General features: G+C 44.4%; 1 protein-coding gene across 5 annotated transcripts in view; it reads right to left on the minus strand.

Annotated features, from left to right (window-relative positions):
• The window catches only part of SEPTIN9 (septin 9), a 297608-nt gene that overhangs the window by 112057 nt on the left and 173225 nt on the right, over positions 1–12326 (minus strand). The window lies entirely within an intron of this gene.

The following is a 12326-nucleotide window of genomic DNA, read 5'->3' on the forward strand; positions in this document are numbered from 1 at the left end:
TAACATTCAGGGCTGGAGGCTCTTTCCTGTTTAAAACTATATCAACACACATAATCTAGCCCAAATGTGTCAGCTGGTTTTAAGGAAACGTTTCCCCAACCACTTTCAGTCTCTTAGTGCAGTTAAATTGCTGAGCTGCTCAGGGAGTTGGAAAGGATTACTCACTGTTTATCTGCACAGCTTTTTGCCTGGTTTTTATTTTGGGAAAGAGTTTTTGTGTTTATTGTCTTTTAAAACTGTTTAAACCTGTGGCTACGATTAAGCAATCGTGAGCAAGCAGCAAGAGACAGCAAAGTAAGACTTTCAAAAATATACTGTAGGATTTGATCAGCACATTTCACACCCGCCACCATCACCAACAACCCCATCACAAACAACCTCTTTCAATAGATGAGGACTAAATTGGTGGTGCAGATCTTTTTGGGAGAAGCTTCTACACTGCCACTGAACTTTTGATTAGGGAACCCCAATAAGCTTCCATGGACCTCCAGGGGTTCCTCAGAACACAATTTGAAAACTTCTCTGACAGCAACTGAATATATTATTGGCAGCTAAGAGAGATGCCCAAAGGTCAGGCACAGCAAGAAGCCTGCTTACCCGATACTGATAACTGATAAGATAAAGCTTCATATGATGACTGATAAGGATACTTATATGATTGGATGTTTCAGGGGAATTAGAGAAAGCAAACAGAGGTTAATTCCATGGGAACAACTATTCCAGTTGTTTATAAGTGCATGATTTCAAGTCATAGGAGGTCCTGCACCAAGCAAATGTTTAAGAGCAAGAACTTTTAAAAATATATATTCATTCTGGTGTGTGACTGAACTCTATCTCAAGGACTAACAATTGTTAGCAACATGTTAAATACCAACGAAGTTTCTTGTTCCAAAGTCCAATTAGACAATTAGATGGAGATGTACACCAGCCAATCCTTTTAACAACAGACTTTGCCAGCTCCATACTGGCTACTCTGTCCCCATAAAAGATTCACTAATCTGTAGTTTCTCCATTCTTTGGGCTTCCTTGGCCTTCTTGATCATCATCTCTGTTCCAGGTGGCAACACCTCCCCATTCCTCTGTGTTCCCCGGTCACATTCTCACATTCGCAACAAAAGCAGTATGTCTATGCTACATCTTATTGGTGCACTTCTATTTTATGATGATGATGATGATGATGATGATGATTAGGAAAACAGATGAGCAGCAGGCAACTGAAAACATGGTGAGAAGCGAGTGAGTTCCAGCAACAGGATGCATGCAGTTGTTGAGCTCGTTAATTATTTCCTCTCTGCCAGCTGTTTCTAGGACTCTGCTGGAAGAATCCAGAAGCAGTCATCACAGCACACACATCATCCCACTGAATGCCATGTCACCTCAGTTCCTGGGCGCCTGCTTGCTAGAGGAAGCAGTTCCCTGCTGCCAAGGTTGACATTTAGCGGTCACCTAGGGGACAGAGTAACAACAACTAGAATTTTTCGATGGCAATGATGTTATGACAAACTCTCTGGTTCTGCTGCTTAATTTGGGAGCCCTGAGTTCGAAACCTATCCTATCCAAGACAGGCGTCACATCAAGGCTTTTGTGTACAATACATTAGTTTTGCCCATACGTTCAGGAATGCTTACTCACTTTAAGCATACATGTGATTCACAGCCCAAAGTGTGTGCACGTGAAAGAGGACAGGTGCTGGACAGGTGCTGAAAGGGAAACCCCCTCCGGTGCTGGTAAGCTTGTTGCCAGGAAGGGGGCATTGCTTCAGTGATGCATATTCAATGAGTTGTGAGGCAATTCCTTTCTCCTGGCAACGAACAGGGCAAGCCGTGCTGCCTCTGTTATACTTCCTGAAATAGTTCACGGGGAGAGGTTTACTTTCCATGGGAACCAGTGGCCCAGTGGCCCAGTTTGAAGTGCAGGGGTCATCATGACAGCTCGCGTAGCCACACCTCCACGGATAGTCCAAGGACTCGGGCAGCTGTGTTGACCCATATCAGCAAAGCCATTCTAGCAGCTTTCATCTCCACCAGGAGCAGGTCTTTTGCAAAGTTCATGGGTCTTAATTGTCCCTTCAAGACCAAGCCACCCAAAATTACTTTGCATTACAACGGGGAGCAATATCTTGTTCCTGGGTAAATTTATCCCCCTCCCCAACTACTGTGAGGATAGCAGCTAAGCTCAGAGGGCACAGGGAAGTCTGAGGCGAGTGGCACTTGATGTCAGTGTCCCTGCTGACAAAGAAGCGGTGGTGCTGCATCCCTGCAAGCCCTGGCTCTACTACACCACTGACGCGAAAAGCGGTGGCAGAAAGCTGTATGTCACCTTGCTCACCTCATTTTTCTTGCACAACTCCTGTAACTATCATAATTACAGCTATTAAAATATTTTAAAATACACAATTCTCACTGTTTCTGTTACTCTTAGTGAAAGTGTCATTTACTTTGATGTAGGCAATTCTAAATGTTTTGAATATTTATATATGATGGTTTTAAAAAAAACAACAAAAACCTGTTTAAAAATGTCTTGAAGTGAGCAACTACTTGTAGCTTACAGCACCTGCTTTCCCCTCGACGATAATTTATATAGTACTGATATATTGTTCAATCCTATATATGTCTACTCAGTTGTAAGTCCCATCAAGCTCAGTGGGGCTTACTTCCAGGTAAGTGTGTATAAGCATTGCTGCCATATAGGATGGACAACTTGTGGCCCTCCAGAAGTTTTAGCCTACATCTCCCAGCATCCCTCACCATTGGCTAAACTAGCTAGGGATGATGGGAGTTGTAGGCCAAAACATCTGGAGGGCCACAAGTTGCCCACCCCTTGTTTAATACATAGGGTTGCACCCAAAAGGTACACATAGCTGTAGACTGATCAAGTGTACAGAGCTATATGTGATGGAGACACCACTTTTTAAAGGGGACAAAAATGTGGTTATTCTGAAAGTGAGCACGTGTACATGCATACAAACACCCTGTACCTGTGTCCAGCGCAACATTTGAACAACCCTATTGTGATGTTATTATTTTTAAGATACTTGTAAGCCACCTTGGTGGGATTTGCACCCTGAAAGTTGACATATAAATAATTGTAAACATTAAAAAATAAATAAACCTTATTGTAATCACGGGTCCAGTGGTGAAAGTATCAACGTGGGCAATTTAAACTGCAAGATTATTTTCATCAAATATTCTTGTTCAACTGGAATTATTCAGCTGCTAGATGTTCCAGTAATGAACCAGCATTCATTCCCAGCTGGGATAAAGATGTCTGCTGAACCGCAAATCTGTTGCTGAGTTTCTGATACCACGATCAGTGAATGTGACAGGTGGAACTAAAGGAATTAGGAACTCCTGCCCCTGCTCTATGTATGTAGCTTCAATAATGGTGCTCGTAGATGCTGGAAAGGACCCCATCTTGTAATCTATTGGTAAATTTCCTGATGCCAAAATCCTTCCCACATGCTGGCGACGTGCCTTGAACAAGTACTGCCCAAAAGTACTACACTAAGTAGACTTTGAGACACGGACAGCCTGTACCTGCCAACTAATATGGCTTATTGCTGCTACAGAAAAAAAGGGGGAAAAAGACATATCAAGGTACTGTCATTAGCTGCTGAAAAAGCATTTTACAAATTTCACTGGGAATTTCTGTACCAGACTCTTGTTTCTTTCAATGTCTTTGTTGAAACCCCAGCCCAAGAAGGGGTATATATTAACTTCACACCCACAGCAAGTTCCCTTAAAACATTTTTTTAAATCAACCATAACAGTAATAATTTGCCATTGCCCCAACTTTTCTAGGCCAATGGAGATGCCTCAGCTTCTCTTGTACAGTATGAAGGTATTGCAAAATATGGCTAGAGTTTGTTTTTTACCCAGGGTGGAAAAAGGACATGGCAAAACACATTTGTGTAGTTAGGAGTTTCTAGGATTCTTTAGGGACATGGGAAGCTACCTGATACAGAATGAGACCCTTGGTCCATCTTGCCCAGTATTGTCGACACTGGCAGCAGCTGTTCAAGGTTTCAGGCAGGAGTTTTACCAGCTCTACCTGGAGATGATGGGGATCGAACCTGGGACTTTCTGCATTCAAAGCAGGTGCTCTACCACTAAGCCATGGTCCCGCCTAGTATTCAAACTGTTTCAATGGGTGTAATATAGTGTTGAGTGCCAGTTACCTGGTCTGTCTGCACCTTTCTGGGAGCAGCTACAGAGACAAGCATCCTTTAGGTAGGCATTGGAGAGCTATCTCTGGTGCCTGCACAAGGAGAGAGAGCTGCATTTTCTTCCAGACATAAGTACTAAACAAACACAGCAAAAATTAGCAAAGGGTGCCACTCCCCTAAGGGCCTGGAACCAAAATCAATACAGCAAATGCAGGCCTTCTGAAAGTGAATCAGGACTTCTAAGGGAAACAAAAATGATTTCTCATACTTGAGCATGACTTCAGAATTCGAATTAAACATTTCAGGAAATGAAGAACTTGACAGACAGGGAGAATATATACGCCTCTACAGGCAGCTTTGCTGTTAGAACAAAAATGGGAATCCATAAGCCAGGCAGCCCAAATCTAGAAATCAAGTATGTGTGTCTGGTAGTGCCTTCCGACCACCCCCAACACTTTATTGACTGGATTAAGCTTCTTTATAGGTACCCATCTCAAGGGTCATAACACACATTTTACAATCAGAATGTTCCCATCAGCTTGTGGGACTAGGCAAGGCTGTCCTCTGTTCCACGTTATATGATACAGCTCGAGCCATTAGCCTGTGCCATTAGACAGTTCGAGAGCATAAAAAGTATTACAATTCAAGACCAAGAATTTAAACTAATGTTCTATGCAGACAAGTTGCCATTATTGTGCTCTCTAACCCAGAAGGTTCACTTCCTACCCTATGCAAAGGGATAACGAATTTTGGAGAGGCATCTCAAAACTGAGACTGGGAAGAGAACTCATCAGTCCTATAACAGAGAATTGGCCTTTTAAATGTACAACATTTATATCAAATAACTAGGCCATTTTCTACGCAGAAACATTAGAAGAGTGGTGAAGTTTAATATCAAAGTCATCACAGACATTAACATCAATTGAACAAATATATCAGGGAAAACAAATGACCTCAAAACGGATGTTATATTGTGTTTTGTTTATGAAGGAGAGAGAGAAGAAAAACAAGCAACAGTAATTCCGTATCTTTTATGACAGGGGTGGGGAACTCCTGCACCAGGCCACTGTCTCCCTTCCTCGACCATTGTACCCCGCAGCAGTTAGGTTGGGGGAAAAACCTCTCCTGTTGGCTCCACTTGCAATTGGGAGGGAAGGTTTGTAGTTGGGGAGGGGGAATTAACTTTAGCCTGCCCTATCCATGTGCTGTGACCCCCCTCAAAATTCTCCCTTCCCCCTCCCACAGCAATTGAGGTTCTTTAAAAGTCTCTGTCTCAAATGGAAAGCTTTTTTCAAGCCTAATCGTTGCATAGGGACAGTGTGTGTGTGCGTGTAAGAATATTGCAGGGGCGGAGGAGGGGGAGGATATGTGTGTGGATGGGGTGGGGGGAGTATGTGGCTTGGGCCCTGCCCATTGCTGGCATGTAGCACCGGGAAGATTACCCACAAGAGAATGTAATCCTCACGGTAAAAAGTTTCCCACCCTTGTTGTATAACATGTAGCTCCACCCAGGACAACTGCTGAGCAACATGGGGTGGGGGGGAGACTTTCATGGTCAGAAAGGCCTCATGGTTAGAAAAAAAGGCAAGACAAAATGAATCAAGAGATCATCATGAGGAGCCAAAGACACACAGACATACAAGTGGTTTTGTACAGATGTGAATGAAGTTCATGAATTCGGGGGGGGGGGGCTGTCTGTGTGGTGAAGGTGGTTTCCACTTCAGCTCTCCTTAAAATACACCTAGCACTAACCCTGGCAGATGCTTGTCTCCAAAAAGAACACTTCAGAAAGATGGAAAGGAGGGAACTTCTGACCTCAACGTAAGCATCCCGGCAGCTGCGCTCTCCTCATTATTATTAGGCCTCACTTAAGCTTCAAGAAGCCCAGCCACTAAACTGTCATCACTCTCTTGGTTAATCAGAAGTCAGGGGGCACATTTCATCCATGGTGGAGGCCTGGCTTATTCACTCTTTTGTGCTGGGCAGCCAGTTGTTCTTAAAATGTTCCCCTTTGGTTATTTCATGAATGCACAAGTCACAACACTGTGTGTCTTTAATGCCTTCAAAGCAAATAAAATGCCACAGAAAGTTACTGTGGAGAAATGGGGGGTGGGGGAGGCTGGAAGCCAAGCATTCTTGCCTAGAAGATGACTGCAGTCAATACAAGAAACCACCAGCTTATACAGTTTGTTATACTGTTCCAGGGTTTAGAGCCAGAGAAGGTTAGGACCTTTCTGGGTTAGGACCTTCTGTGGCACTCTGACATCTTTTGAGAGAATTCCAAAGTAAATCTGGGGTGAAAAATGCAACCTCATTGCTTTCCATTTTTAAATATGTTCAGGCCATAAAACATTGTGAGCCATGGCTTTGTTGATACCCATGTCCCTAGGGTTCTATCAGCAGGGCTCCCGGCAACAAGACTCAGTCTCCCTATTTCTCCACTGCCTGGTGGGACCAATTTCATCTTCAGTAATTCAGATGCTGCAATGACCATATCCATGACACACAAAGAGCTAGGTAGTTGGATGAGCAGTTCAGCAAGTTTCCACACAACACTGGTATGTGTTTTGACACAAAAGCATCATTTTTGGACACTGGTGTCTTTTTTTGTGGGAAGGCAGGCTATAAATGTTATAAAATAATAGGACTGAAACAGCAGCAGCACCAAGAAAATAGTGTGGAGGAGAGCCACACCACCCTTTGCTCTAGCATCCCCAGGTCCAGAGGGAGATAATGAAATGAGCAGGGGTAGGCAGCCTGGTGCCCTCCAAATGTTTCGGACTACAACTCTCATAATCCCTTATCATTGGCTATGCTGTTTGGTGATGCTGGGAGTTACAGTCCAAACTATCTGGAGTGCACCAGGTTGTCTACCCCCTCCCCCATCTGAAGTACTGATTTGAGGACATAACCCACCCACCTAGGGAGGTGGTGGGCTCTCCCACACTGTAGGCATTCAAGACGAGGCTGGACAGCCATCTGTCAGGGATGCTCTGACCTGGATTCCTGCAGTGAGCAGGGGGTTGGACTTGATGGCCTTGTAGGCCCCTTCCAACCCTACTATTTTATGATTCTATGGCCCCCAACTTAGAATGAAGAACAGCCAACTGCTTTTAAAGAGGGGAAAAACCTAAACCATGGCCGTTGTGCCAGTCTTGGTAAGTGAGCAGAGGGCCTGTTAGTATGTGGTCTTTGCTAACAGTAGATTTTTATTGCCTGTCAATGTCTGACTACAAATTATATGCATATAATTTGGAGAAGGGGACTGTTACAGGCATGGCATAAGGGTGCAGAAAGGTTAGAAAAGTTATCTGGGTCTAGAAAGAGATTTGGCACAGAAGTCCTAGACTGCACTCCAATTAAAGATGCAATCCTATGCACGTGTAGACAGAAAAAAACTCCCAGCATTCCCCAGCCAGCAGTGATGGGAATTATAGGACTTTTTTCTGTCTAAACATGCATCGGATTGTGCCCTAAATGTTTGTATTTATTTATTTCTGCTTTCTACTCAAGGTACCTGTACCTTCTGATCAGTGCTGGAGACAGGTATCAGGCACTTATGGAGGGATTTTATTTTTTCATTGTAAACTTTTCCATTGCTTCTTGGTCCCAGCATGCTTTTGTGTAACCCGAGACTTTCATACAGAGCAATGTTCTTATCTAATTAAAATATGCAAGAACTTCGCCCATTACCATCTTAAAATGGAAATAATCTGAAAACAAAATGCTGAGGCATCCTGCAAACAATGAACACAAGTGCAGGAATTGCGTGATTTGGAGCCAAATTGTAGTTCTCTACAGGCTATGACTGTTAGTCCTGGAACGTTTGTGAAGGAACTTTGGAAACCGATTGTAGCACTTGATAGCAAGACCCCTTTCATTTTGTGTTATTTTATCCATGAAATTATGGTGGCCAACTTTCATCGGGCCCAGGAGGACAAGGGGATGCTCCACAATGGAGGAGGAAGAGGCAGTGTGAACAACAAAGCTGGATGAGAGAAAGATGAGGTGGCGGGGAAGAGAGGGAAGATATATTGGAGCCGGGGTAGCTTTAGCGAAACAGAAGCAGCACTGCTACCTCTGCTCCTGGGCCATAATTCTGAGCAGAGAGCAGCAGCTACAGGTGTGCAAGGGGGACCTTTTGTCTCCCCTTGCCTTCGTTTCCTAGCTCTTACACAGGGCCTCTTTAGAACTGAAAGCCCCCTTTGTATTCATCTCACTGAATGAGGCTGTCTCATGCTTTAAATCTCCTGCCAGACAGCTGCCGCCATTGTTCGAGCCTTACTCTTAGCAGCTGTCCTGCGATGTCGGAGCCCCTTTTCAACATGTCGGAGCCCCTTTTCAACCAAACTCCACTCCTCTCTTCCAGGCAGCTGTTCCTGGACTCTGTGACTTGGGCTCTGTGTCTCTAGACTCCAATGAAGAGCTCAGTCTTGTGTGATGCTGATCTCCACTCTGCTGGTAACTTGTGTTATGTTAAGATGAATATAGTTTTGTCTCCATTTAGTTTGTTTATATGTAAATAAGGAGGAGCCAGATGTTCTCCTGGTTCACTTTTTGCCTCAAATGCTACAACTCCCATCAGCCCTAGCCAGGGTAGCCTGGTGAAGGGGACCAAAAACATCTCAAGCGCAACAAGTTGCCCACCTCTGCTCTATGGGAAGCTTGAATGAGACCTTGTTTTGTCTTCATGCAAAACTTAGATATAAAGGGGTCCTTCACATGGAGCTTTTATCCTACTATTGAGATGGCTCAATTACAGACGTTTGCGGGCTCTTTACACGATGCTGTGATCATTCAAGGCATCTCCTGCAGGAAATGTCCTTTGTTCCATTTTTAAATAGATCGCAGATAACAAGCTATCAAATTACCCCCTTGTGTTCCGCTTGAGTTCCCTCCATGAAAAGAGGAAAAGCGGCAAGAAGAGGAGCCAGATCAATGAAAGATGATGGAAGACTCAGATATGGGGAGAAGGAGGGGGAAAGGGAAGGGGGGAAAGGAAGCGGGTGAAAACGGGAGTCGTCATGATCCTGCATTTAAAATGGAAGCAGAAAGCCCCATTTTAAATGCAGGATTTAGGCTGGTGTAGAGATGCCCAAAGAAAGCAGATACCTTCTCAGTCATTCAATGGAGCACAATTCTTCTGTATTGCGCTTTAGTAGGGAAAGGGCTGGTTTGGAGAGTTCTGTGGTGATCACACAAAGGACTTATAACTGCAACACACATCTCCAAATTCCAGAGTATGAGTGATGAGGAATAGTCCAGCTATGGGAGTTCAAGAACAGCCAAGGACAAAAACTGGAAGTAGCAAGGGATGCCTCCCCATGCCTCCAAGTGTTGCTGAGCCAAAACAACCCCAACCAAACCTTCTGTCCAATAATCAGAAGCAGGGATTTAGCACTGTGCAAAACCCTTCAGACATATTCCAAGATGTTGTGGCAATATGAAACAGAAAACTAGGCTGACACATTGCAGAGACATCTTGAGTGCTGGGAGCCCCAAGCTGCGAAGGGAGAAAACAACTGGATGGGAACCATGAGAAGGAGTGATTCCAACCACATGCCCAGAGAGAGTTACAAAAGCCCCAGCTGGCTTTTGTCACATAGCATGGCAGAGCCTAAGATGCTCAATAGAGAAAGAGAGAAATGGTGGAGGAAGCCTGTCTGTCTGAGCACCCAACCATAGGAAGGGGCACTTCCCTCTAATTATTAACCGAAATGCAGCATGTTCCATGGATTGGGCAAGAGGAGGAAGACCTTAACTTGGGCAGGAGAACTATACTTGGCAGGAGAGAGAAAAAGGGGGATCAGTGAGCAGAGAATGGAAAATTCTCTGAAGCTTTAGGGTGGGAAGTATAATGGCCTCTTTAAAGCAAATAAAGAGGGAAATAAAACAGAACTTGGTAGCAAAGAGGGAGAACAGGAGATTTAACTGGACTAACTGAAACTGAAAACAAGACAGAACAGGAAAGCAACTGGTGAGAGGCAGTGGCAGGGGCCAGAGGGGAAAGGATCCTGGATTTTGCTAATGGGAGAGGCTGTTTTTCATTTGATTTGTTTGCCACAGTAAAATGATTCTGCATACCAAAGCATCATGAAGAACGGAATGCTGTGCAGACCACATGCACATCACAACCTTGTTGGCTGAACGCATTCCTTAAGTGAGATGTTTCCAGGGCTAGAATTTTTAAAAAGTATATCAGATGTACCCTTCTTTGGAAGCTCAAAAGATGGACCAAGGCAAATATAGCCCCCAAAATATTCTCATCCTGTTCAACTGCAAGGCTTTGTCTGGGTTACCACCTAGGAGTCAGGATACTCCAGTTCCCAGTCTCACCTCTGATTCCAAATCAAGTGCTCTGAAGCAAACTTGTCACAGCAGGGTTCAGAAGATAAATCACAGTACTAATAATACAGAAGCTGTAGGTAGCCATGTTGGTCCAAGAAAGCTCCTCAATTGCTAAATGAGCCATTTTCCAAAGTACACAACAATTGGAGGTAGCTATATAGGTCTGTTGGAAAAGATCCAAAAGCCAGAGTATGGTCATGCCTTTTATTAAGACCAACCAAAATGTTAGAAAGTCATAAGCAAGCTTTTGAGTTCTCCAGAACTCTTCATCAGCGCTGTATGATCAGCACAAGGGTGTGTGTGTGTGAAAAAGCTGGATGTGATGTTTCCCCAAAGTCTGCAGTTTATAATAGTTTTAAGATGGAGCACAGGAGGAGTTACAGAGATGTAACAGGGCTTAACTTCTAGAGGAAGAATGTCATAGGCAATGTCCAACATAATTATATGCAGTGCCTTGAGATCGGCAACTGCCAAGTTCAGATGTACAACTAAAATGAGGTTTTGAACCTTCTTCAGCTCAAGGCCCAAGTTCAGTTTTCAAGAAGCTCTTGAGGGCTGCATGCATTCCAGTGGTGAGAGGAGCCAAAGGCAAATGGGGAAGGGCAAAAGGCAAAAAGGGTGGGATCAAAATGCCCCCAATACCAGCATATATTAGCTTAAAGCTCTTCCTGCCAGCACCTATGTCTTTGGAGTGGCATTTCAACCTTTTAGAATGGGAGGAAAACATGCAAACACTGGGAAAGGCTGCCATCAGCTCCATGAATGGCAGCCAAAGGCAACCAGTATGGTGTCATCTAGGCACTCTGTGCAGGAAAAGTTTTCCTTGAATATAGAGAGGGAGAAGTTACTCCAGAAAGAGGGAGGCAGAGCACACCTCCTATTAGAGACACTGCTTGGCAGTGAGTGTCAGTAACAGACGTCTCACCCTTCCCACTTGGCAAACAGACCCAGAACATTTTTAGGAGATCTGATACCTGACTCTGTGTACTCACCTGGGCTTCTTCTTAGCCCTCTCCTTTAGCAATGCAAAATTGTGGGTGTCATGATCAAGTCATATCACAACTCCAAGATTTGGGGAAAATACATGAACATTTTTCAATCTCTTTGCAAAAAAAGCCTTGCTCAGGCATCCCCCCCTCACATGTTCCCATCACATAAGGGGGGAGAGCAGGGATGCACTCATTGGCCTGGCTCTTTGTGTCACATCCCCAGCAGTGGGGAGGCTTCCCTGCTTGTGTGGGCTCCCTGCATGATTTAGAGTTCTGATTGCGCAGCGCACTAAATCACAAGTGGGTTGTACATGGGAACAGCAGGATCCCTACTACAGAAGGTCATCGCCAAAGCATTGTGGGCTGCGGGGCCAAGCCTTTGGGAAGACATGGAGGAAGCAGGGCTGATGAGTATCTCCCTGCTCTCCCCACTCATGCAATGCTGAACATGTATAGGGGAACACCTGAACAGGGCTTAAATGCAACATTTCTGTATCATCTATCTGCCTGCTTGCCTGAAGGAGAATGGAGGACTCATCCAAAAAAATAACCCCAGTGAGACCCCTTGAGGCTACTACTACAGAAGTCCATGGCTTTCTATTAATGTCTAAGACTTAATGTCACTTCAAATAGAGGATGAGTTTACAATGATTTCATACAAAGCAAGCCATGGAAAATTTGGAACCTTATAACAGCCAGTGTGGTGTAGTGGTTAGAGTGTTAGACTGGGATGCGGGAAATCCGGGTTCTTGTCCCTACTTGGCCATGAAACTCACTGGGTAACTTTGAGCTAGTCACTGACTCTCAGCCTAACCTATCTCACA

This window comes from Heloderma suspectum, chromosome 2 (assembly GCF_057233095.1).
Source record: "Heloderma suspectum isolate Gila_16-S chromosome 2, 16-S_ref, whole genome shotgun sequence".
In the NCBI taxonomy this organism is placed as follows: Eukaryota; Metazoa; Chordata; class Lepidosauria; order Squamata; family Helodermatidae; genus Heloderma; species Heloderma suspectum.